Raw genomic sequence first — 27,646 nt, 5'->3', positions numbered from 1 at the left:
CTATACATTCTACAGTATATAAGACAAAATCGTGTATTCAATGTGCAGACACACGGGCGGAGAGGATGGAATTTTTTGGCGAGGAAATGCCATCCTCACGTCCAGCCACCTCACCGCTTTCTACGTTCCAGGAATCTTCGCCGTCAGAGGACGGCGAGGCTTCCCCTAAATGGTGAGGTTCGCTGCAAATGCAGTGAGCCCACCGCATTTTGTGGCAAACCTTACTGTTTTGACAGCCACACTCGCCATTTCCACCTCATCTCAAGGAACAGGCAAGGTGGAAACGGTGAGTGAGGGGGAAGCGTTAAATACTGATGGCAGGCTATCAGCGCTGCTCACCGTATAGTTACCTCTCCCGTATTGAGTACACCCCTTAGTTTCCAGCTAAGAAACTGTTGGAGTTGTAACTAGGTAATAAAAAAAGAGACAACGTACACAATGTGTAGCTATGTAAAGCTTTAATAACTGTCGTTAGCATAACACTTATGGGAGCTATTGAAATGTCTGTATTCCACTTCCTCTTGCATTAATACTCAGTCTAAATAAAGGCTCAGTGGGATTGCGTTGACCTGGCTGGGGATGAGGGTGTTATACCATAGGATGGATATTTCCTCTGTTGGGAAGTAGTATTCATTTGTAGGTATTGAAGAATGCAAATACACTTCAACAGGTGCGATTGCATGTATAGAAGAATCTGTCCTAGGATCAGGAATTTCTAATCTCTGGTTTCCGAGATTTTCAACTTGAGTCGGCCTTCCACTATCCAAAATTTGTCTAAGACTGTAGGTTTTGACAGCAAAGCATGTACAGTATGATGTCACACAGTGACTTTTTATGATTTTTCATTTTTGTTCCTGTAAATGAAACAAAAGCATTGTGATTAAAAAGTACTCCAATTATCTAATAATATTGGGGTTGATTATATTCTTCGCGCTGTGTATACTGCCGGGAGAGAGGTCACAGAGCTATTCTAATCAGCGTAATGCTATATTGGAGAATGCCGGTACTCGTGTGTTTGATCGCTTAAAAGTGCATCGCCACTCTAGTTTTGTCATATTTCTGCTCACAAACTGGGAGGAGTGCAAGCAGAAATCTACTTGTCATTATTGGCAGTCCCTGGAGACTAACCCCCCCCCCCACAGCAAACCAAAGCCCGACCCTCCACCACCAACGCCCCACCGGACTCACCCCATGCCACATCACACCCACACCCCTACCGTCACCCACGCACACCCCCAACTCCTACACCCCCTGCACACACACACCTAAACCACCATTGCACCCATCCCTCCATCACCAAAACAAGAGCACACACACAGCCCCCCCCCCGCACCTCTACTACCTGCAGCACACCCACACCTGCCCCTCACGCACCACCACCAAACACTCTCCCCCACCTGCCGCAACCCCACACCTGCCAATAACCCCCACCCATGGTACTATTGCTCCCTCCCACGGCACCCCCCCAACCCAGACCTCCACAACATGCAGTACCCCTGCACCCAGCCGCACCAACACCGCACACCCCCATTCCCCACGTGCAGTACCCATGCATCCATTCCTCCCCCATACACACCTCCCCCGCTCCCACAGCACACCCCCTCTCAGTCCACCCGTGCACCCCTGCTCCTAACCAACCCACATGGCCCACCCCTGCACCTGCTATTCCACACACAGTATCCCCACACCAACAACTCTCCCACCCACACCACCCCCAAGCACTCTTGCACCCGACCCTCACCCACCGCACCACCACACCTACCCCTCTGTCTACCCCTCTGCCACCCGCAGCACCCCCATATCCACCACAGGCAACATCGCACCCGCCCCCCTCTCCATCCTGCAGTACACCCACCCCTACATAAAGGGGCTCACAGGTTAAGAGCGCCCGCGATGAATCACCTAGTCTCTTATATATTTGGCTACATCTGTCACTCAAAGTGTGTCTGGAGCTGTAACGCTGGGTTGTGGACTTCCATCTCAATTTAGGATTGTCATCACCTGTTTTAAACAGGGTGATTGATAAGAAAGGTGTTTAAGCACTGGTGATGGTAATCCATAAATTAAGAAGAAAGTCCAGAAACAGAGCAATGTGTCCCTCCTGGAGAGGGTCATGTTGGGAGGTATGCACCTCCCTCCCTCCCTCCCCCCCCCCCCCCCCATTCACGGCATCCCCACGATTAAATGGCACATGCAAAACACTGACATGGCTATGGTCGACAATGAAAAAGGTTGACAAGATTTATTTTTCACTTTTTCAATGTTTTCATATTCATTCTCATGTGTCGACATGGACACCAATGAAGTGCCACACTTATGTCAACATTTACATGTGTTGACCTTTCTGTGTTGATTTTTTCTTGTGGCAATTCGCGGCACCCCCGCGACCCCCCTCCCGCGATTTGCAGCACACCCCCCGCAATTCGCGGCACCCCCGGTAACTCCCGCGATTCGCGGCCCCACCCCGTGACACCCCCCTCCTGCGATTCGCGGCACCCCGCGACCCCCCCTCCCACGATTCGCGCCAACCCCCGGGCCCCCCCTCCCGCGGTTCACGGTGCCCCCCACGACCCCCCCTACCGCGATTCCCCACCCCTGCCCCCCCTCCTGTCATTGAGGCAACCCCCCGCCCCCGCGACCCACCCTCCCGCGATTCACTGCAACCCCCCCGCGCCCCCCTCCCACAATTCGCGGCACCCACACCCCCCCCCGCGACCCCCCCTCCCGCAATTCACGGCATCCACCCACGACCCCTCCTCCCGTGATTCGCGGACACCCCTCACCTCCTCCCTCCCCCCCACCCCCGCGCGCGATTCACAGCAACCCCAGGATTAAATGGCACATGCAAAACACTGGCACGGCTATGGTCGACAATGAAAAAGGTTGACATGAGTTTTTGAAGATTTATTTTTCTTTTTTTTAATGTTTTCATATACATTCTCATGTGTCGACATGGACACCGATGAAGTGCCACACTTATGTCAACATTTACATGTGTTGACCTTTCTGTGTTTGATTTTTTCTTGTGGCAATTCGCGGCACCTCCCGCGATTTGCAGCACACCCCCCGCAATTCGCGGCATCCCCGGTAACTCCCGCGATTCGCGGCCCCACCCCGTGACACCCCCCCTCCTGCGATTCCAGGCACCCCGCGACCCCCCCTCCCACGATTCGCGCCAACCCCCCGGGCCCCCCTCCCGCGGTTCACGGTGCCCCCCACGACCCCCCCTACCGCGATTCCCCACCCCTGACCCCCCCTCCTGTCATTGCGGCAACCCCCCGCCCCCGCGACCCACCCTCCCGCGATTCACTGCAACCCCCCGCGCCCCCCCTCCCACAATTCGCGGCACCCACACCCCCCACCCCCCGCAATTCACGGCATCCACCCACGACCCCTCCTCCCGTGATTCGCGGACACCCCTCACCTCCTCCCTCCCCCCCACCCCCGCGTGCGATTCACAGCAACCCCAGGATTAAATGGCACATGCAAAACACTGGCACGGCTATGGTCGACAATGAAAAAGGTTGACATGAGTTTTGAAGATTTATTTTTCTTTTTTTTTAATGTTTTCATATACATTCTCATGTGTCGACATGGACACCGATGAAGTGCCACACTTATGTCAACATTTACATGTGTTGAACTTTCTGTGTTGATTTTTTCTTGTGGCGATTCGCGGCACCCCCGGCGACCCCCCTCCCGCGATTTGCAGCACACCCCCCGCAATTCGCGGCACCCCCGGTGACTCCCGCGATTCGCGGCCCCACCCCGTGACACCCCCCCTCCTGCGATTGCGGCACCCCGCGACCCCCCCTCCCACGATTCGCGCCAACCCCCCGGGCCCCCCCTCCCGCTGTTCACGGTGCCCCCCACGACCCCCCTACCGCGATTCCCCACCCCTGACCCCCCTCCTGTCATTGCGGCAAACCCCCGCCCCTGCGACCCACCCTCCCGTGATTCGCTGCAACCCCCGCGCCCCCCCTCCCACAATTCACGGCATCCACCCACGGCAGCACCCCTAAGCCCCTCTTTAGTCCCCCGTATACTCACACACCCCTATCACTACCCAGCTTTCTGCTCTCCTGAACCGTAACTTCCACCACTGGGGAGTCGCTGACAATGTTTTGCCCACATGCCCCTATCATGCCTCATAGCCCAGCCTCCTGCTCTCATGCACCCGAACTCCCACCCAGTAGGAGGAGACACTGACTAAGGGCCACCATACTGTACTGCCACGCTGGACCCTCACCCACTGGCAGAAGCTGCACAGTATCTCCCACCCTCCTCTTTAGTCTCCCTTGTGCCCACACACCCCTATCACTACCCAGCCTCCTGTTTTCCTGTGTCGTGACCTCCACCAGTGGGGAGCCGCTGACTCAGAAACACCCTACTATACTATTGCACACACACACCTAAACAACACGAACACACAGCCCCCCCCCCCCACACCCACAATGTCACTGTACCATCCACACTATCAATGTACATCTTACTCTGTAACCGCTTTTTAATTAAACAAAACAATACACACCCCCTTCCACATCATATGCTCTCTATTTAACACATTTCACCTATAACTCAAGTTGCAATACAGGCATCTTTCATACAATTCTAACCATCTTTCTCATATGCAAATGTTCACAAATTAAGGGGGCGCAGCCCTTACGACGGTGTGAAGAGCGCCCGTAGGGCGCGATGAATCACCTAGTATATAATATTCACCTTGTGCGTTTTTTTAAACACAGAAATGACAGAAGGTCGATGCAAGCCTAAGGTTGACATGGGCATGGTCGACAAGTTATTCAGGTAAGACCAAATGCAAGATTTGTAGAGGGGCGTTTCCAGGATAGATTATATATTACAATATGGGTGGGGGTAGATCCCTTAATAGGGAGAACGCTCACCACACAGCACTCCAAGGTCTTTCAGAGTCAGTGATGACTGTTTATTGCAACGTTTTGGAGCACACATATACACACATATGGGGGTATGGTAAATGTTGGCTATGGTGCTACGGAGAATGAGCCAAAATTCACATTATGCGACAGTAAGAATGAAGGGACAGCGATTATGACAGCGAGGATGCAGGGACAGAGATCATGAAATCAGGGGACACAGGGTCAGAGAGCTTGACAGTGGGGATGCAAGGCAGAGAAAATGCACTATAGGGCAGAAAAGAAGCACTATAGCAGGCTATTTACTTTGCCAGCCTACCATGGGTCCAGCAGCGGTGGGGATGAAAGCCGGGCATAGCCTACAGGGTGTCATTGAGAGAAAGGGAGAGAGACAGGGAGAAATAATTATATAGAGAGAATGTCAGGGGAGAGAAGGGGTATCAGGGAGAGACATGGAGTAAGAGGGTGTCAGGTAGAGAAAAGGGGAGAAACGGAGTAAGAGAGGGTGTCAGGGAAAGAGATGGAGAGAGAGAGAGAATGATAGGGTGTCAGAAAAGAGAAAGGGGGAGAGAGAATAAGTGAGAGATACAGAGAGAATCAGGGAGAGACAGGGAGTAAGACAGAGAGAGTGTGTTTCAAGGTGAAAGACAACGTCAGGTAGAGACTGAGAGAAAGGAGAAATGTGGGGAAGGTGGTGGGGTGGAGAGCTTTAAAGGGGAAGAGAGCAGGGGAGAGAAAAAGGGGAGAGGGGGAGAGCGGAGGAGGGGAAGCAGAGGAGAGGAGGAATAAAGGGGAGCAGAAGAGGGAGAGCGGAGGAGAGGAGGGGGTAGCGGTGGAGGATAGTAGGAAGTTGAGCAGAGGAGAGGATAAAGCAGACATAGGAAAGCAGGAGAGGGGGTGAGGAGGGGAAGTGAAGGAGTGGAGGAGAGGTAGTAAACAGAGGAGAGGAGAAGGGAAAGCAGTGGAGGGGTTGAGGAGTAGCGGGGGAGGAGAGGAAGCAGAGGAGAGGTGGTGGGAAAGGAGAGGAGGAGGGAGAGCGGAGACGGTGGTGGGGGAGCTGAGGAGCGTTGGAGAACGGAGAGTAGGAGCAGACAAGAGGAGGAGAGAGGCGTGGAGGATGAGTGAAAGAATGGAGAGAAGGGGAGGGGGTGCGGAGGAGAGGAGGTAAGCAGGAGGGAAGCAAAGGAGAGGGGGAGTGGAGATGTTGGGGGAGCTGAGGAGGAGGGGAGAATGGAGAGCAGGAGCAGACAAGAGGAGCAGAGGGGGAGAGGAGTAGATAGGGGAAGGAGGAGGTGTGGAGGAGGAGTGAGGAAGGGAGCGCAGTGCAAGCCAGCGCTGTGTACCTCCTCTCAGGATCAGCAGCGATGGTAGCGATGGTTTTTCTGCCCCTGCTCCCAGGTCTGCAGCACTCTCTCTCCTCGGTGCTAGTCATCTCCTCCTGGACAAGGTCACCGGCAGTCTGAGAGAGAGAAGTGTGGGGAAATTGGTGAGGAGGAGAAAGATAGAGGGGAAAGAGAGAGCAGGATGGGAAGTGGAAGAAAGAGTGGATAAGTGAAGAAGGAGCAGAAGAGTGGAGGCAGAGGACAAGGAGCAGAATATAGGAAACGTACGAGGAGGGGAAGGAGAGGAGGGAGCGGAGGATGGAGAGTAAATGAGGAGGAGGTGGGGGAGATGAGGGAAGGAGAAGGAGGAGTGGAAGGGAAGGAGAGGAGAAGGGAGAGCAAGAACGGAGGAGGGAAAGTGAAGGAGAGGAGGAGGGGAGCATAGGAGAGGGAGAGGTGAAGCAGAGAAGGTAGAGCAGGAGAGGTGGTGAGGAGGTGTGGAGAAAGAGTGGAGAAGGGAGAGCAGTATACGCAGGCGCAGTGTACCTCTTGTCATCGGCGCTGAATGCTACATGATCAGCAATGGAATGCCGGGTTTTCTACCCCCTGCTCATGGGTCTGCTGCATTCTCTTTCCCAAGTGCTAGTCATCTTATCCTTCATCTTCCCGGCGCTGGGTCTTCTTTTCCTGCACCCCACAGCTGGGTCCCTGGCAGTCCGAGAGAGAGAGAAGAGAGAGAAGAGGGGGAGAGGAGAGGAGAGGAGAGAGAGAGAGAGAGAGAGAGGTGTGGGGAAATTGGTGAGGAGGAGAGAGATAGAGGGGAAAGAGAGAACAGGGGAGGGGGATAAGGGAAGAAGGAGCGGATGAGTGGAAGAGGAGAGGGGGCAAAGGAGCGGAAGAGGAGAGGGAGCAGAATAGAGGAAGCGGAGGAGGAGGGGAAGCAGAGGAGAGGAGGGGGATCGGAGGATGGAGAGTAGATGAGAAGATGGTGGGGGAGCTGAGGAAAGGAGGAGAGGGAAAGGAGGAGAGAAGAAAGGAGAGCAGGAGCAGAGGAGGGAAAGTGAAGGAGAGGAGGAGGGGGAGCAGAGGAGAGGGGGTGAGGAGGATGGGAAGTGGAGGTGTGGAGAAGGAGCGGAGAAGGGAGAGCAGTATACACAGGTGCTATGTACCTCTTGTCATCGATGCTTCATTCTACATGATCAGCAGTGATGGAAACACCATGTTTTCGGCCCCTGCTCATGGGTCTTCTGCACTCTTTTTTCCCCAGTGCTAGTCATCTCCTCCTGCTCCAACTCCATGGCGCCGAGTCTTCTCTTCCTGCACCCCAGCACGGGGTCACCGGCAGTCTGAAAGAGAGATAGAGAAGTGTGGGGAAATTGGTGAGGAGGAGAGAGATAGAGGGGAAAGAGAGAGCAGGGGAGAGGAAGATAGGGTTTGTGGAGGAGGGGGAAGTGGAGGAGAGGAGGGGGATCAGAGAAGAAGGAGGTGAGGAGGAGGGGGGGCAGAGGAGGATGGGGAGCAGAGTAGAGGAAGAGTTAGAAGGGAGAGCAGAAGAGCAGTGGAGGGGGAGAGGGGGTGCGGAGGAGGGAAGCATAGCAAAGGAGGAGGGGAAGCAGAGGAGGGGAATCGGAAGAGAAGGAGGTGGTAAGGGAGCGAGGATTCAGTATGAAATCCCGGCGGTCGGGATCCCGGCGTTCAAAATCCCGACGCCGGAATCCCGACCGCCAAAATCCCGACAAGGGGGGGACGTGGATCGCTTGCCACGGTGGTGAGGGAGCGAATATATACACACAATATACATATATACACACACAGATGGCGCCATCAATTTTATTTTAAACAAACAAAATAACAGAAGGGGGGACATTATGGTGTTACCGTGTACCTAAAACATATTTAAAAGGTATGCCTTAACCCAGTGGTGTCAAAGTCACGGCCCTCCAGCTGTTGTGGAAGTACACATCCCTACATGCCCTGCCACAGATTTTATATAATGGATCGCTAAAATCTGTGGCAGGGCATGCTGGGAAGTGTAGTTCCACAACAGCTGGAGGGCCATGAGTTTGACACCACTGCTAAACCCCTTAATGCCCATTACATGTAATCACAACCCACCACCTAGCATCATGCCACACCTCTTCCCTTAGCCCAAAGCAGATTAATCTTGCACCTCCTCTCCCCCCCCCCCCCCCCCCCAAGACAAACTCTTCGCCAGTCGTGACCGAAGAGTGCACTCACATAGAATCGGTCGCAGGTGGGGGTACTGCAGCATCTGTCGGATAGGGCACCTCTCTCCTCCTCAGCGTCGTTCCCAGCAGCGTTGGGCTCTGTTCTCTGCCGCAGCGCCCTGGGGGCGGAGTTGGGGCAGCTGTCTCCCCGCCGGTATCCTTCCCATCTATGTTGGGCGGTGTCCTGAGCAACGTCCTGGGGGTCCTCAGTGGCAGCAAGGTTTTAGTAGCATCCTGAAGGGAAGGGAAGAGGAGGAAAACATCCATATTTAAAAAAAAAAAAAATGCTGGTCTACAACAGTATGTAAAAATAGCGGCATAGTGAGTTTAGGAGAATCCTGTTCAAAAACTTGCAAAGAGATGGTGCCAGTGTGCACGCTCAGAGAGCAGATAAAGGGCGGGAATGGGATTAAAAATAGGTCCTGGCATTTAAAGTACACAGGCCCACCTTGGTGTCAATAGTGTCAATACATTTGTGCGCGAGCGCTCAGGAAAAGAGGGTGTGGACACTCAAAATTGGCCTTGTGTAGTGTTCCACACCATATACCACTTCTACACATTCTGCAACAAAATAATAGACCCCATTATACTTGCCCCTTACACATTATGCCAAAATTCACATAATGCCACGTGGATTGAGCCAAAATTCACATAATGCCATGCGGATTATTTTTTATTCCCATCGGTGGCAGGCGGCATTTCAAGGAAAAAAACCCACACCCCATTGCACCTACCCCACACTGTCCCCCATCGCAGCAGTCCCATACTGTTCCCCATCGCAGCAGCCCCACACTGCCCCCCATCGCACCAGCCCCACACTGTCCCCATCTCACCAGCCCCACACTGTAGTCTCCCATCACACCAGCCCCACACTGTAGTCTCCCATCACACCAGCCCCACACTGTAGTCTCCCATCACACCAGCCCCACACTGTAGTCTCCCATCACACCAGCCCCACACTGTAGTCTCCCATCACACCAGCCCCACACTGTAGTCTCCCATCACACCAGCCCCACACTGTAGTCCCCATCACACCAGCCCCACACTGTAGTCTCCCATCACACCAGCCCCACACTGTAGTCTCCCATCACACCAGCCCCACACTGTAGTCTCCCATCACACCAGCCCCACACTGTAGTCTCCCATCACACCAGCCCCACACTGTAGTCTCCCCATTGCACCTGCTCCACACTGTAGTCTCCCCATTGCTCATGTCCCGCACTGTAGTCTCCCCATTGCAACAGCCCCACACTGTCACCATCGCACCAGCCCCACACTGTCTTTCATCACAACAGCCCCTTAAATTGTAAGCCATCAAAATGTCACCCTTATACTGTATGTAGAAATGGAGGAGGGCGGCTGGTGCAGCAGTAAACGGGAGGCCGAGGCAGCAGCGTGGGAGGGTGGAGGAAGGAGACGCAGTCAGGACATGGTGGCAGCGGGGGTAGCCGGCGACATCATGCAGCAGTCTGACTGTACTCACCACCAGACGGTCCACACCAGGGCAGCGCTGCAGGGCTGACCAGTCTCCTCCTGTGGTCCAGGCGGCGCAGCTCCCGGAAGTACGCGTCCACTCCACTGTCCTGTGATCTGGAAGACGGGGCAGCTGGGAGGCGGCACGCGCGTATCGGCTCCTCTGTCAATCACAGGTCATGTGTACATGTGTCCAATCCTCACAGACAAGGGCGGGCATACAGCCTATCTAGCAGGCAGCCCAGCCCTATTAGTATATACAGTGTCCGGGGCCTCTTAAAAAATAATCTCTTATATATTTGGCTACATCTGTCACTCAAAGTGTGTCTGGAGCTGTAACGCTGGGTTGTGGACTTCCATCTCAATTTAGGATTGTCATCACCTGTTTTAAACAGGGTGATTGATAAGAAAGGTGTTTAAGCACCGGTGATGGTAATCCATAAATTAAGAAGAAAGTCCAGAAACAGAGCAATGTGTCCCTCCTGGAGAGGGTCATGTTGGGAGGTATGCACCTCCCTCCCTCCCTCCCCCCCCCCCCCCCCCCCCCATTCACGGCATCCCCACGATTAAATGGCACATGCAAAACACTGACATGGCTATGGTCGACAATGAAAAAGGTTGACAAGATTTATTTTTCAATGTTTTCATATTCATTCTCATGTGTCGACATGGACACCAATGAAGTGCCACACTTATGTCAACATTTACATGTGTTGACCTTTCTGTGTTGATTTTTTCTTGTGGCAATTCGCGGCACCCCCGCGACCCCCCTCCCGCGATTTGCAGCACACCCCCCGCAATTCGCGGCACCCCCGGTAACACCCCGTGACACCCCCCCTCCTGCGATTCGCGGCACCCCGCGACCCCCCTCCCACGATTCGCGCCAACCCCCCGGGCCCCCCCTCCCGCGGTTCACGGTGCCCCCCACGACCCCCCCTACCGCGATTCCCCACCCCTGCCCCCCCTCCTGTCATTGAGGCAACCCCCCGCCCCCGCGACCCACCCTCCCGCGATTCACTGCAACCCCCCGCGCCCCCCTCCCACAATTCGCGGCACCCACACCCCCCCCCCCGCGACCCCCCCTCCCGCAATTCACGGCATCCACCCACGACCCCTCCTCCCGTGATTCGCGGACACCCCTCATCTCCTCCCTCCCCCCCACCCCCGCGCGCGATTCACAGCAACCCCAGGATTAAATGGCACATGCAAAACACTGGCACGGCTATGGTCGACAATGAAAAAGGTTGACATGAGTTTTTGAAGATTTATTTTTCTTTTTTTTAATGTTTTCATATACATTCTCATGTGTCGACATGGACACCAATGAAGTGCCACACTTATGTCAACATTTACATGTGTTGACCTTTCTGTGTTGATTTTTTCTTGTGGCAATTCGCGGCACCTCCCGCGATTTGCAGCACACCCCCCGCAATTCGCGGCACCCCCGGTAACTCCCGCGATTCGCGGCCCCACCCCGTGACACCCCCCTCCTGCGATTCCAGGCACCCCGCGACCCCCCCTCCCACGATTCGCGCCAACCCCCCGGGCCCCCCCTCCCGTGGTTCACGGTGCCCCCACGACCCCCCCTACCGCGATTCCCCACCCCTGACCCCCCCTCCTGTCATTGCGGCAACCCCCCGCCCCCGCGACCCACCCTCCCGCGATTCACTGCAACCCCCCACGCCCCCCCTCCCACAATTCGCGGCACCCACACCCCCCACCCCCGCGACCCTCCCCTCCCGCAATTCACGGCATCCACCCACGACCCCTCCTCCCGTGATTCGCGGACACCCCTCACCTCCTCCCTCCCCCCCACCCCCCGTGCGATTCACAGCAACCCCAGGATTAAATGGCACATGCAAAACACTGGCACGGCTATGGTCGACAATGAAAAAGGTTGACATGAGTTTTTGAAGATTTATTTTTCTTTTTTTTTTATGTTTTCATATACATTCTCATGTGTCGACATGGACACCGATGAAGTGCCACACTTATGTCAACATTTACATGTGTTGAACTTTCTGTGTTGATTTTTTCTTGTGGCGATTCGCGGCACCCCCGGCGACCCCCCTCCCGCGATTTGCAGCACACCCCCCGCAATTCGCGGCACCCCCGGTGACTCCCGCGATTCGCGGCCCCACCCCGTGACACCCCCCCTCCTGCGATTGCGGCACCCCGCGACCCCCCCTCCCACGATTTGCGCCAACCCCCCGGGCCCCCCCTCCCGCTGTTCACGGTGCCCCCCACGACCCCCCTACCGCGATTCCCCACCCCTGACCCCCTCTCCTGTCATTGCGGCAACCCCCGCCCCCGCGACCCACCCTCCCGTGATTCGCTGCAACCCCCCGTGCCCCCCCCCTCCCACAATTCGCGGTACCCCCCCCCCCCCCCCGCGCGACCCTCCCGCAATTCACGGCATCCACCCACGGCAGCACCCCTAAGCCCCTCTTTAGTCCCCCGTATACTCACACACCCCTATCACTACCCAGCTTCCTGCTCTCCTGAACCGTAACTTCCACCACTGGGGAGTCGCTGACAATGTTTTGCCCACATGCCCCTATCAGGCCTCATAGCCCAGCCTCCTGCTCTCATGCACCCAAACTCCCACCCAGTAGGAGGAGACACTGACTAAGGGCCACCATCCTGTACTCCTGTACTGCCACGCTGGCCCCTCACCCACTGGCAGAAGCTGTACAGTATCTCCCACCCTCCTCTTTAGTCCCCCTTATGCCCACACACCCCTATCACTACCCAGCCTCCTGTTTTCCTGTGTCGTGACCTCCGCCAGTGGGGAGCCGCTGACTCAGAAACACCCTATTATACTATTGCACACACACACACCTAAACAACATGCACACACAGCCCCCCCACACCCACAAATGTCACTGTACCATCCACACTATCAATGTACATCTTACTCTGTAACCGCTTTTTAATTAAACAAAATAATACACACCCCCTTCCACATCATATGCTCTCTATTTAACACATTTCACCTATAGCTCAAGTTGCAATACAGGGCATCTTTCATACAATTCTAACCATCTTTCTCATATGCAAATGTTCACAAATTAAGGGGGCGCAGCCCCTTACAACGGTGTGAAGTGCGCCCGTAGGGCGCGATGAATCACCTAGTAAATAAATAAAACGCAATCGTCATATTCAGCTCGTCATATTCAGCTCGTTATATGTCATAGCCAACTCGGTATACACTATATTCAGCTCGTCATATTCAGCTCGTCATATTCATAGCCAACTCGCTATACACTATACGCAGCTGGTCATATTCATAGCCAACTCGTCATACATTATATCCAACTCGTCATACACTATATTCAGCTCGTTATATGTCATATTCAGCTCGCCATACACTATATTCAGCTCGTTATATGTCATACTCAGCTCGTTATATGTCATATTCAACTCGTCATACACTATATTCAGCCCGTTATATGTCATATTCAGCTCGCCATACACTATATTCAGCTCGTTATATGTCATATTCAACTCGTCATACACTATTGTGGGGCTATGTGGGGAGGGGGGCTGTAATTACTGTGGGTACTCTGTGTAGTGTGTGGGGGGGGGGAGACTGTGTAATGTAATATGGGGGGCTGTGTATAATGTAATATGGGGCTGTTTATAATGTAATATGGGGGACTGTGTATAAAGTGTATAATGTAACATGGGGGTAATGTGTATAATGTAATATGGGGGGGCTGTGTATAATGTAATATGGGGGCTGTGTATAGTGTAATATGGGGGACTGTGGGGGGACTGTGTATAATGTAACATGGGGGTACTGTGTATAATGTAATATGGGGGGACTGTGTAATGTAATATGGGGGGCTGTGTATAATGTAATATGGGGGGCTGTGGGGGACTGTGTATAATGTAACATGGGGGTACTGTGTATAATGTAATATGGGGGGAACTGTGTAATGTAATATGGGGGGGCTGTGTATAATGTAATATGGGGGGCTGTGTATAATGTAATATGGGGGGCTGTGGGGGGACTGTGTATAATGTAACATGGGGGTACTCTGTATAATGTCACATGGGGGGCTGTGTATAATGTAATATGTTGGGGCTGTGTATAATGTAATATGGGGGGGCTGTGTATACTGTAATATGGGGGGCTGTGTATAATGTAATATGGGGGCTGTGTATAATGCATACTTGCCTACCCTCCCTCATTTAGCGGGAGTCTCCCGTTTTTTTCAATCCTCCTCCCGCTCTCTTGCAAATCCCTCGGTTCCTCCCGCATTTTTGTCCCCTCTCCCAAAATGTTTTACTGCGCATGTGCGAACGGCATGTTCCGTGGGCCACCGCGGGGCTGTGTGGGTAGCCATGGTGCGTCACTGGGCAGCAGTAGCAGCGCTGAAGTGAGCGGCAGCAGCAGTGTGAGCGGGAGCCGGAAGCACCAGGAGCTAGAGATGGACAAAACGGGTCACTGAGCGGATCCGGGTCCCATCGGGGCAGTTAGTGAAAAGATACGTATCTTTTAGACGGAACCTCGGCTCACTTTAAAAAAAGGGGGAATATACATGACCGAATAAAAACACTGATCGATGGCTGGGTGCAGAATCGCCATCGATGGCAACCATCGATGGCGTCTGCACCGAGGGCTATCCCTGGCGGCAGCAGCAGCTAATCTTTCTATCACTTGTAGTCACAGCACTGTACTCAGTCTACAGAGGTAGTACATCTTAGCTGCCACAGGTGGCAGCACTGAGATCAGGAAAATGCATTGTAAACTGAAACGGATCACCTTTTTTGGGATCGGCGGGTCGTTCGTTCTTTAATGGGATCCGTTCAAAAGATCCGGTTCGTTCGCGAACGACCCATCTCTACCAGGAGCAGGAGGGCAGCGGAGAGGAGGAACTGAGGTGCGGCAGCAGCATTGAACAGTGGCAGTGAGCCGGGCAGCGGGAGCCGGGAGCAGCAGTAAGTATAACATTATCTGATTCTTTATCCTCTCTCCTACCCACTAAGCCTGATCCTTATTGATCCTCTCTCCCACCACCCCCGGGCCCCGACTGGCACCCAATACATGCTCCACTCCTCCTGTCATGCTCAGTAATTTACTAGCTGAATGCCTGCCTCACTGATTATTCCAACAAGGGGCACTTACCTATTGCTTTAATATTTGGTTGTTGTATATTTTTTCATACTATTTTATATTTATGCTGCACATTTTCTGTATAGGATCCCCCATTAGTTGCTGGCCAGTGATAAATAGATGCCTCGTGTGACACTGCGATTATAGGCCACACCCCCTCCCACGACAAGCCACGCCCCCTAATTTCAGGCGCGCGCAAGTGTGCCTCCTCTATTGTGATGTATGCTTTCATTTTGCTTCCATCTAAAATCTCGGTACTTATGTATTATCTGGACTCCCATGTTAAATGCACCCCATTTTTTCATACCCCTACTATCCAACTACGCATGGAGTTGATTTTATATAGTGTTGGAGCGCAGCGAGCCACCGTGCCCGAAGCGTACAAGTACATACTAGTCTGCTATATCTAATTTAATAAAAAAATAATACTTGTGCTGTGTGGGACTGTAAAAAATAATTCCATGCTGCTTGTGCACTGACGTGTGCCACTGAGTGCCACTGCCAAGCAGTACCTAATAATAAAATTAATTATAAATTCTGCTGGTGCACAATACTAGTATTGCTGACGTATCTACCTGTCTTGTGCCTAGTACTGTCTTATCTACCTGTCTGGTGCCTAGTACTGCCATATCTACCGTCTGATCTGGGGCTCACTGCCTAATACTGCCATGTCTACCTCTGGTCTGGGGCTCACTGCCTAATACTGCCGTATCTCTACCTGTCTGGTCTGGGGCTCACTGCCTAATACTGCCATGTCTACCTGTCTGGTCTGGGGCTCACTGCCTAATACTGCCGTATCTACCGTCTGGTATGGGGCTCACTGCCTAATACTGCCGTGTCTACCTGTCTGGTCTGGGGCTCACTGCCTAATAATCTACCTGTCTGGTGACTAGTAATGCCGTATCTACCGCTGCAGTGCCACTCTTACATGAGCCACGTGTTTGTGCCGCACACTTGTGTGGCTTAGCATAGTTATCCAGCTACCTCGGTGCAACCTTTTGCCCTAAAAACAATATTGTGAGGTGTTCAGAATAGACTGGAAATGAGTGGAAATTAATGTTATTGAGGTTAATATAGCGTAGGAGCAAAAAAAAAAAAAAAAAGCCCAAATTCTGCGATTTTAACAGTTTTTATGCTTTTTTAACAAAAAAAATCAGAACCCAAAACCCAAGAAATCCAAACACAAAACACTTAGGAGGTGTTTTGGCAAAACCCATTAGAACCCAAAACCTCAAGGTAATCAGAACCCAAAACCCGAAAAGTGGCCGATGCACATCCCTAATGCATACTGTGCTCCCTCACTTACCACGACATAGGATTGTCTGAACATTAATTATAATATAACATACACTGGTAAAGCAGGTAATATAGGTGATCTAAGGATTTTTGGGTCTGCTGCCCAACTTCAGGCCCTAAACGACGTAGATCACCTATATATACACACACACACACACACACACATATACACACCCCACACAGATGTATCAAGCTTGAAAAATGTGATAACACAGCCAGCCAATCAGTCATCACCTGCCTGCAATGTTACAGGCTGGGTTTGAAAAATGAAATTTAGGAAATGATTGGTTGGTTTTTTTTCACTCTCCATGTTATTACTTTTTGAATCTTGATACATCTGGCCCAGAAGAGAGAGGGAGACAAACTAATTTTCAACTTTTTTGAAGGATGGGCGGCACAATATGTATGATGGTGACAAGTGGCTAAGCCGCTGAGCCAGTTACCAGAGATGCATTGAGGTTCTGGGACTAACATCACAATAGCATGAGCTGTTATTCTGCACAGACCGGCTTCCTCAGGCATCAATGTGGAATCACATTACTGGCACCAAACATAGATATGTCCTAAACTTAACATTTCATTTTTGGGTACTCTTTACCTAGAACGGCGCCCACGATTGAAATCGCGGGATCGCGGGTAAAATCGCGGCAATCGCGGTAATCGCGGGTAAATCGCGGGTACATCAAAATCGGGTACCCGCGATTACCGCGATTTTCCCATAGGGAACAATGTTAAAAAGGCAGATTGACCGCGATTTTAGCGTTAAATGCCTCAATGCCCGCGATTTTTACATAGGAAACAATGTTAAATGGTCCACAGAGCCCTAATAGTCCCCCTGAATTGTTAAATGGCCCCCACAATTTTTAACGCCACCCCACGATCAACGTGAACCCGAAGCGTGGCGAGCGCAGCGAGCCCGCGAGGGGCGGCGGTACGCGTCCTACGACCTTTTCATGCCCTACTATCCACGTCGGCGTGGAGTTGAGAATAGAATAGTGTGGCGAGCGCAGCGAGCCACCGAGCCCGAAGCGTGGCGAGCGCAGCGAGCCCCGCGAGGGGACGCGGATACCTTCACAGGTAAACGCGTCCCTTCGCGGGCTTCACAGGTGTCCGCGTCGCCACGGACACCTGTGAAGCCCGCGAGGGGACGCGTTTACCTGTGAAGGTATCCGCGTCCCCTCGCGGGGCTCGCTGCGCTCGCCACGCTTCGGGCTCGGTGGCTCGCTGCGCTCGCCACACTATTCTATTCTCAACTCCACGCCGACGTGGATAGTAGGGCATGAAAAGGTCGTAGGACGCGTACCGCCGCCCCTCGCGGGGCTCGCTGCGCTCGCCACGCTTCGGGTTCACGTTGATCGTGGGGTGGCGTTAAAAATTTTGGGGGCCATTTAAGACTTCAGGGGGACTATTTGGGCTCTGTGGCCCATTTAACATTGTTTCCTATGTCAAAATCGCGGTCATTGAGGCATTTAACGGTAAAATCGCGGTCAATCTGCCTTTTAACATTGTTCCCTATGGGAAATCGCGGGCATCGCGTCGCGGGCATCGCGGGTACATTTATGGCCGGCCGCGACGCGACCGACGCGATTTTTCAGGTTTAACATGGTTTTCAATGGGAAAATCGCGGGCATCGCGTCGGTCGCGTCGCGGGTAGCCATAAATGTACCCGCGATGCCCGCGACGGGCGCCGTTCTAGGTAAAGAGTACCCATTTTTGTTTTAAATCTTGTACTATGATGACGTCTGACTTTTTCCATGGAATATAACGTACAACGAACGTACGATTTCACGTCAATGAAAATCTTAATTATAATATTTTTGATACTGGTCTTCCTGGTCTAAGAATCACATTTCCTAACAAAAGTTTGTTTAATACTTATTTTGAAAGGTTAATAAATGTGAGTTATCCATGGACGCCCGGCATTGATTAACATAGATCTGAAATTTATCAAATCAACCTTAAGTAAAAATACCCCCTAATGTGTGAGATTATACACATTTATATATAAAATAGAGTTATACTACACGTTTTTTAACCTTGATCTCGGAATGTTTTTCTGTGTTTTTATATTTTCGGATGTGTTTTGTCCACATTTCACAAACCGCTTATTTGTGAATGTAAAATATTGGCGTTTCTTTGGCACAAGAGCCTGAATACACATGTACATTATATACATTGTGAATGTTCTGCTTTTACTGTGTAAACCTTTCATACATTGCTAAGAACCATAAATAAAGTGGTTTTTGCAAGTCTCTCCTCGTGTTGGACGCCCCATTACTGCTGGTGTGTGCTTTGTGGGGACAGATAATTTAGGCCTCTGGAAGCGTCACCTCTACAGTATATGCACCATTCTGTGTATGGGTAGTTGGAGAGTAAGACAGTGGTACAGCATCGCTTCTCTATACAGTGGGGCCCTAGTGGGGCATTTAATTAGAAGGTGAAATGCCTTAAAGTTCAGTAAAATACATTCTAAGGAATCAGTTCTTTACCATGAGGTTCTCTCAAAACTATGTAAATGTGTCCTCACCAGAGTGAATTCAGTAGCTGGTGTTCTGGATGCTTGGAGAGAATGGAGGAGCATGGACAGGTTGCCCAGTCCTGTAACCAGCTGATGATCAGGCTGCAGCTGTGGGTGCCAGAGGACACCCACAGACCGACACACCGGCAGCGGCTATTATACTTCGTGGGGGTCCACGACCCATATAGAGGGAGCTTAAAATAGGTGGCGAGTGTAGCGAGCCAATGTGCCCGCAGCATGGCGAGCGCAGTGTGCCCGAAGTGTGGCAAGCGCGCAAGGGGCTTCGCTTCGCTCCCTCCCACTGTCTGCGTCCCCACAGTCAGAATTCCAACGTCGGGCTAATGACTGTCGGAATTCCGACTGTTGGGGTGTTATACCACACCCGCAGCCGTGGTGCAGGGATAAAAGGGTTGCCCTGTCTTCTGGCTTTCTCCCATTGCCTTTGGAAAATCAGGTGTTATGCTGTGTACACACGGGGGAGATATATTGCTCAGCCATATATTGCTGAGCAATATATGGCTGAGCAATATATTGCTCAGTTTCACGTTTTCATCAGCGACCAGAGATGGTCGCTGATGAAAAAGAAACTGCCGGGGGAGCCCGGCAGTGGAAATCAGCTGGTCGCAGGAGCATGTTCCTGCGACCAGCGATCACTACAGGGGCAAAAACGGGAGCGCGCACCCATTGCGGGCAATATGGTCGCTCAGCGACCATATTTCCCGCGATTTTGCACAAAATCGCCCCCATGTGTACGCACCTTAAGGTTAATGTTTGCATGAGAGAGAGATAGAGACCACTGACCCCTAAGCTGTGATTTCTTTATAGCAGTGTAATGTTCCTGAGTGGAGTACAGCCTGGAGTCTGACTACAGGGAGCACAGGTTATGTTTTCCTCAGTCCCTATATCCTGTTCCCATTATAGAGTTATGTTGTGTACACACAGTGAGATCCTCTTGCTCGTCGACTTAAGATTCGAGTGCTATGCAATCTTTGCTATCTCTGTACTATTTACATACAATTCATACTATCTACATTAGATTTGCACTATATAGTCATTGCTGCCCTGTCTATCTGAGTTTCGATTTGTGCTGTCACGGGAGTGCGCATCGGGATTGCAAGGTAAAAAACCTGTGCGATCTGCATGCGATCCCGATGCGATTTTGTCTATATAGTCACAATCTCATGCTGATTGTACCCGCGTGTACACAGCATTACTCTTTTGTGCAAATCTGTCTATTCGATTCAAAAGGACATTAGTTGGTGTGCAGGAGCAGTACTATTATACCCCTTTCACTTCAGTTTAAATTCCCGGGTTGCGCCCGACTAGCGCTGGTTTGTAAAATTCCTGGGCCATAATCCTGGGAAAATTTGCTGGAATTTCGTACCCTGCTATGGAGCTGGGTTGTTCCCGGGTTCAACCTGGGGTCCTGGCTGGTGTGAAAGGGGTAGGGGTACTCACTCAGGTTACCGGTCCTCAGTGGGAGTGGTCAGGCTGGGGATCCACTTAGGTGGCTGGCGCAGATGACAGGACAGGTGGCGGATGAAGATGACGCAGCTCTCCGGACCCTTACTGCAGCCGGAGAGCTGCGTCATCTGCACCTGCTGTCTGACCTGTCATCTGCACCCACTGCCTGTGTGGATACCCAGCCTGCACCGAGGACTGGCAACCCGGGGTGAGTATTGTTCACCGCCTCCGCCACCATCTCACCTCCTGCACACACCAGAAAATGCAGAGACTTTTCTGGTGTGAAAGGGGCCAACCCGGGAATGCCCCGGCATGATCCCTGGGCCGGATTGGTGTGTCCCTGCATTTTCTGGTGTGAAAGGGGTATTACATAACACCACCACTCATCCCATACACTAGAGAATTAGTCCTGATCCCTGCAGGATGGGAATCCCAACAGAGATCCTGATCCCTTCATGCTAGAAATCACTAGGGAAGTATGCTAAATGTTCAAGGTGCGTCACCTAAGAATATTTGGTTATCTCCCACAGATGTTGGCAACAAAACTTAAAGAATGGGATTTTTTTTTTTAAACTGAACACAAATAAGTAAAGCTGGTCCTGCTGTTGCTATAGCTTGTGTTTGTCATTACAGAGGCTCCCCTGTATAATATTTTAATTGGGAGATGTCCTGAGGACATAAGAGAGCCAGTGGGGGAGCAACAGTCATAGGTGCGGGTGAGAATACAAGTGACCATATACAGGATCAGTATCTAACCACAGAAACTGTAGCTAACAAGTAACATCTGTATATGATATAATTTGTTCATAAAGTAGCTGTACTATTTTAGTTATAAGATAAGGGCAGTATAGAGTAAGGAAAGGATTATTATTAACAATATTATTACAATGATACTTATTTTGCCTAAATATCATTTGATTATTTTCAATCTAATATTTACTATAACATATTTGTATTACATATTCATATTGGTTTAAATGAAACATTTTAGTTCTGGCATCTCCTTCCTTTGAGTAGCCAGCCAAACCAGCTGACATTGCCTTCATTTAAATCATCAAGTTATGGATGAGTTAAATGTAACTATCAACATTTTAAAAATAATTAGCAGCTCTTCCAACACACCCTTGAGGTGGCTGCCCAGTGTCGTTTTTTTTTATGGGGTATCGCCAAGTAGCCCTAATCCCCAGATGTTATAATCACTTCCTCCATTGTTCTCCTCCTCCTCCGTCCTCCTCTTCATCATCCGCTGTCCGTCTCCATCCTCCTCCTTTGTCCTCCATACTCCTTCTTCATCCTCTGTACTCCTTCTCCATGCTCCTTGTTTGTCGTCGTCCTCCTCTGTTCTCCTTCTCCATCCTCTGTCTGCCTCCATCCTCCTCCTTTGTCCTCCATACTCCATCCTCTGTACTCCTTCTCCATGCTCCTTGTTTTTCCACCATCCTCCTTCTTAATCCTCTGTCCTCCTTCTCCATGCTCCTTCTTTGTTCTCCTTCTCCATGCTCCTTCTCTGTCCTCCTTCTCCATGCTCCTTTTTGTCCTCCTTCTCCATGCTCCTTTTTGTCCTCCTTCTCCATGCTCCTTTTTGTCCTCCTTCTCCATGCTCCTTTTTGTCCTCCTTCTCCATACTCCCTTTTGTCCTCATTCTCCATGCTCCTTTTTGTACGCCTTCTCCATGCTCCTTTTTGTCCTCCTTCTCCATGCTCCTTTTTGTCCGCCTTCTCCATGCTCCTTTTTGTCCGCCTTCTCCATGCTTCTTTTTTTCCGCCTTCTCCATGCTCCTTTTTGTCCGCCTTCTCCATGCTCCTTTTTGTCCTCCTTCTCCATGCTCCTTTTTGTCCTCCTTCTCCATGCTCCTTTTTGTCCTCCTTCTCCATGCTCCTTTTTGTGCTCCTTCTCCATGCCCCTTTTTGTCCTCCTTCTCCATGCTCTTTCTTTGTCCTCCTTCTCCATCCTCTGACCTCCTCCTTTGTCCTCCAGCCTCTGTCCTCCTTCTCCAGGCTCCTTTTTGTCCTCCATCTTCATCCTCCACCTACTATATGTTCTTCTTTTTCATCCTCTCTCCTCCTCCTTTGTCCTCCATTCTATGTCCTCCTCCTTCATCCTCCTCCTATGTTCTCCTTTTTTATCCTCTGTTCTCCTCCTTTGTCCTCCATTCTCTGTCCACCTTCTCCATGCTCCTTCTTTGTTCTCCTTCTCCATGCTCTTTTTTGTCCTCCTTCTCCATGCTCCTTTTTGTCCTCCTCCTCCATGCTCCTTCTTTGTCCTCCTTCTCCATACTCCCTTTTGTCCTCCTTCTCCATACTCCCTTTTGTCCTCCTTCTCCATGCTCCTTCTTTGTCCTCCTTCTCCATGCTCCTTTTTGTCCGCCTTCTCCATGCTCCTTTTTGTCCGCCTTCTCCATGCTCCTTTTTGTCCGCCTTCTCCATGCTCCTTTTTGTCCGCCTTCTCCATGCTCCTTTTTGTCCGCCTTCTCCATTCTCCTTTTTGTCCTCCTTCATCATCCTCCAGTGTATCGGTGTCTCAAACGTTGTCTCCAGTCCTTCTAGGGCTTAGAGAACATACAGTTGTTATACTCAATGATGATGGGCGATGTTATGCCACTTACCTTACTCGGGCTGACATAAGGGCCAAGGTGTTCTTAAGAGGGCTTGATGTTGTAATGCAGGAACGTAGGGCTGCCCACTCCTGTGTGTGATGTTCATTCCCTCAGCATCTGGGGAGGTGACGGTCCCTTCACTGATGGCCTGCAGGTAGAAGACAATTAAACATATTTCACATGAAAGAAGTGAAAGGAAATCTGGACCCAAGAGATAACTCAAGTGTATCTGTCATTAGTGATACATAGAAAAGCTCAGAAAATGTGTTTTTATCTATAGTTGAATCATAGCCAGTTACAGTAGTTACATTATAATTGTTTTATACATTGTCATGATTATGGTCCTGATTACTCCAAAATGATATAAGTTGTTATATCCATGATAACCCTATGAGACGGTACTCTTAAGATTAATATATCTAGTTTAGAAGTTCCAACCGGGGGTACAAGTACCCCTGGGGTTACACTGCGGACTCATTAGGGGTACTTGAAATTAATATTGGTAATAGTGGAGGAAGTCTCACGTTGAGGTGTAGATGAACCGCGCCACGTCACTTTACCGGTTCTGTCTGCCGTGTAATCAGTGTCTCCTTGTGCTTTTGCCTGACCAACAATCCACTTGGAGCTACCCCTGCTGCCCTAACAAGGGTGGAGGAAGCAGCAACAATAATGCTACAGATTTTAGCCAGAACCCTGGAGACCGTACACAGCCAGCAGCCAGATACAGAGGAACCCAATTCCAGCCAGCCAATCAGTCATCACCTGCCTGCAATGTTACAGGCTGGGTTTGAAAAATGAAATTTAGGAAATGATTGGTTGGTTTTTTTTCACTCTCCATGTTATTACTTTTTGAATCTTGATACATCTGGCCCAGAAGAGAGAGGGAGACAAACTAATTTTCAACTTTTTTGAAGGATGGGCGGCACAATATGTATGATGGTGACAAGTGGCTAAGCCGCTGAGCCAGTTACCAGAGATGCATTGAGGTTCTGGGACTAACATCACAATAGCATGAGCTGTTATTCTGCACAGACCGGCTTCCTCAGGCATCAATGTGGAATCACATTACTGGCACCAAACATAGATATGTCCTAAACTTAACATTTCATTTTTGTTTTAAATCTTGTACTATGATGACGTCTGACTTTTTCCATGGAATATAACGTACAACGAACGTACGATTTCACGTCAATGAAAATCTTAATTATAATATTTTTGATACTGGTCTTCCTGGTCTAAGAATCACATTTCCTAACAAAAGTTTGTTTAATACTTATTTTGAAAGGTTAATAAATGTGAGTTATCCATGGAGGCCCGGCATTGATTAACATAGATCTGAAATTTATCAAATCAACCTTAAGTAAAAATACCCCCTAATGTGTGAGATTATACACATTTATATATAAAATAGAGTTATACTACACGTTTTTTAACCTTGATCTCGGAATGTTTTTCTGTGTTTTTATATTTTCGGATGTGTTTTGTCCACATTTCACAAACCGCTTATTTGTGAATGTAAAATATTGGCGTTTCTTTGGCACAAGAGCCTGAATACACATGTACAGTATATACATTGTGAATGTTCTGCTTTTACTGTGTAAACCTTTCATACATTGCTAAGAACCATAAATAAAGTGGTTTTTGCAAGTCTCTCCTCGTGTTGGACGCCCCATTACTGCTGGTGTGTGCTTTGTGGGGACAGATAATTTAGGCCTCTGGAAGCGTCACCTCTACCGTATATGCACCATTCTGTGTATGGGTAGTTGGAGAGTAAGACAGTGGTACAGCATCGCTTCTCTATACAGTGGGGCCCTAGTGGGGCATTTAATTAGAAGGTGAAATGCCTTAAAGTTCAGTAAAATACATTCTAAGGAATCAGTTCTTTACCATGAGGTTCTCTCAAAACTATGTAAATGTGTCCTCACCAGAGTGAATTCAGTAGCTGGTGTTCTGGATGCTTGGAGAGAATGGAGGAGCATGGATAGGTTGCCCAGTCCTGTAACCAGCTGATGATCAGGCTGCAGCTGTGGGTGCCAGAGGACACCCACAGACCGACACACCGGCAGCGGCTATTATACTTCGTGGGGGTCCACGACCCATATAGAGGGAGCTTAAAATAGGTGGCGAGTGTAGCGAGCCAATGTGCCCGCAGCATGGCGAGCGCAGTGTGCCCGAAGTGTGGCGAGCGCGCAAGGGGCTTCGCTGCGCTCCTTCCCACTGTCTGCGTCCCCACAGTCAGAATTCCAACGTCGGGCTAATGACTGCCGGAATTCCGACTGTTGGGGTGTTATACCACACCCGCAGCCGTGGTGCAGGGATAAAAGGGTTGCCCTGTCTTCTGGCTTTCTCCCATTGCCTTTGGAAAATCAGGTGTTATGCTGTGTACACACGGGGGAGATATATTGCTCAGTTTCACCTTTTCATCAGCGACCAGAGATGGTCGCTGATGAAAAAGAAACTGCCGGGGGAGCCCGGCAGTGGAAATCAGCTGGTCGCAGGAGCATGTTCCTGCGACCAGCGATTACTACAGGGGCAAAAACGGGAGCGCGCACCCATTGCGGGCAATATGGTCGCTCAGCGACCATATTTCCCGCGATTTTGCACAAAATCGCCCCCGTGTGTACGCACCTTAAGGTTAATGTTTGCATGAGAGAGAGATAGAGACCACTGACCCCTAAGCTGTGATTTCTTTATAGCAGTGTAATGTTCCTGAGTGGAGTACAGCCTGGAGTCTGACTACAGGGAGCACAGGTTATGTTTTCCTCAGTCCCTATATCCTGTTCCCATTATAGAGTTATGTTGTGTACACACAGTGAGATCCTCTTGCTCGTCGACTTAAGATTCGAGTGCTATGCAATCTTTGCTATCTCTGTACTATTTACATACAATTCATACTATCTACATTAGATTTGCACTATATAGTCATTGCTGCCCTGTCTATCTGAGTTTCGATTTGTGCTGTCACGGGAGTGCGCATCGGGATTGCAAGGTAAAAAACCTGTGCGATCTGCATGCGATCCCGATGCGATTTTGTCTATATAGTCACAATCTCATGCTGATTGTACCCGTGTGTACACAGCATTACTCTTTTGTGCAAATCTGTCTATTCGATTCAAAAGGACATTAGTTGGTGTGCAGGAGCAGTACTATTATACCCCTTTCACTTCAGTTTAAATTCCCGGGTTGCGCCCGACTAGCGCTGGTTTGTAAAATTCCTGGGCCATAATCCTGGGAAAATTTGCTGGAATTTCGTACCCTGCTATGGAGCTGGGTTGTTCCCGGGTTCAACCTGGGGTCCTGGCTGGTGTGAAAGGGGTAGGGGTACTCACTCAGGTTACCGGTCCTCAGTGGGAGTGGTCAGGCTGGGGATCCACTTAGGTGGCTGGCGCAGATGACAGGACAGGTGGCGGATGAAGATGACGCAGCTCTCCGGACCCTTACTGCAGCCGGAGAGCTGCGTCATCTGCACCTGCTGTCTGACCTGTCATCTGCAGCCACTGCCTGTGTGGATACCCAGCCTGCACCGAGGACTGGCAACCCGGGGTGAGTATTGTTCACCGCCTCCGCCACCATCTCACCTCCTGCACACACCAGAAAATGCAGAGACTTTTCTGGTGTGAAAGGGGCCAACCCGGGAATGCCCCGGCATGATCCCTGGGCCGGATTGGTGTGTCCCTGCATTTTCTGGTGGGAAAGGGGTATTACATAACACCACCACTCATCCCATACACTAGAGAATTAGTCCTGATCCCTGCAGGATGGGAATCCCAACAGAGATCCTGATCCCTTCATGCTAGAAATCACTAGGGAAGTATGCTAAATGTTCAAGGTGCATCACCTAAGAATATTTGGTTATCTCCCACAGATGTTGGCAACAAAACTTAAAGAATGGGATTTTTTTTTTTAAACTGAACACAAATAAGTAAAGCTGGTCCTGCTGTTGCCATAGCTTGTGTTTGTCATTACAGAGGCTCCCCTGTATAATATTTTAATTGGGAGATGTCCTGAGGACATAAGAGAGCCAGTGGGGGAGCAACAGTCATAGGTGCGGGTGAGAATACAAGTGACCATATACAGGATCAGTATCTAACCACAGAAACTGTAGCTAACAAGTAACATCTGTATATGATATAATTTGTTCATAAAGTAGCTGTACTATTTTAGTTATAAGATAAGGGCAGTATAGAGTAAGGAAAGGATTATTATTAACAATATTATTACAATGATACTTATTTTGCCTAAATATCATTTGATTATTTTCAATCTAATATTTACTATAACATATTTGTATTACATATTCATATTGGTTTAAATGAAACATTTTAGTTCTGGCATCTCCTTCCTTTGAGTAGCCAGCCAAACCAGCTGACATTGCCTTCATTTAAATCATCAAGTTATGGATGAGTTAAATGTAACTATCAACATTTTAAAAATAATTAGCAGCTCTTCCAACACACCCTTGAGGTGGCTGCCCAGTGTCGTTTTTTTTTATGGGGTATCGCCAAGTAGCCCTAATCCCCAGATGTTATAATCACTTCCTCCATTGTTCTCCTCCTCCTCCGTCCTCCTCTTCATCATCCGCTGTCCGTCTCCATCCTCCTCCTTTGTCCTCCATACTCCTTCTTCATCCTCTGTACTCCTTCTCCATGCTCCTTGTTTGTCGTCGTCCTCCTCTGTTCTCCTTCTCCATCCTCTGTCTGCCTCCATCCTCCTCCTTTGTCCTCCATACTCC

The 27,646-nt window shown here is 50.3% G+C and overlaps 1 long non-coding RNA gene across 1 annotated transcript; it reads right to left on the bottom strand.

The window, feature by feature from the left end:
- Positions 1-441: 441 nt before the first annotated feature.
- LOC146019467 (uncharacterized) lies at positions 442-6,823 on the bottom strand. The gene is made up of 3 exons (XR_014450558.1): positions 6,764-6,823; positions 6,239-6,354; positions 442-854 (listed from the first exon to the last, which is right to left on the bottom strand). It is a non-coding gene; the product is annotated as an uncharacterized LOC146019467 (long non-coding RNA).
- Between the last annotated feature and the right edge of the window lie 20,823 nt (positions 6,824-27,646).

This window comes from Crinia signifera, chromosome 7 (assembly GCF_055691185.1).
Source record: "Crinia signifera chromosome 7, ASM5569118v1, whole genome shotgun sequence".
NCBI classification, from domain to species: Eukaryota; Metazoa; Chordata; class Amphibia; order Anura; family Myobatrachidae; genus Crinia; species Crinia signifera.
The sequence above is the reverse complement of the archived record's forward strand: the minus strand, read 5'-3'. Positions and strand labels throughout refer to the sequence as shown.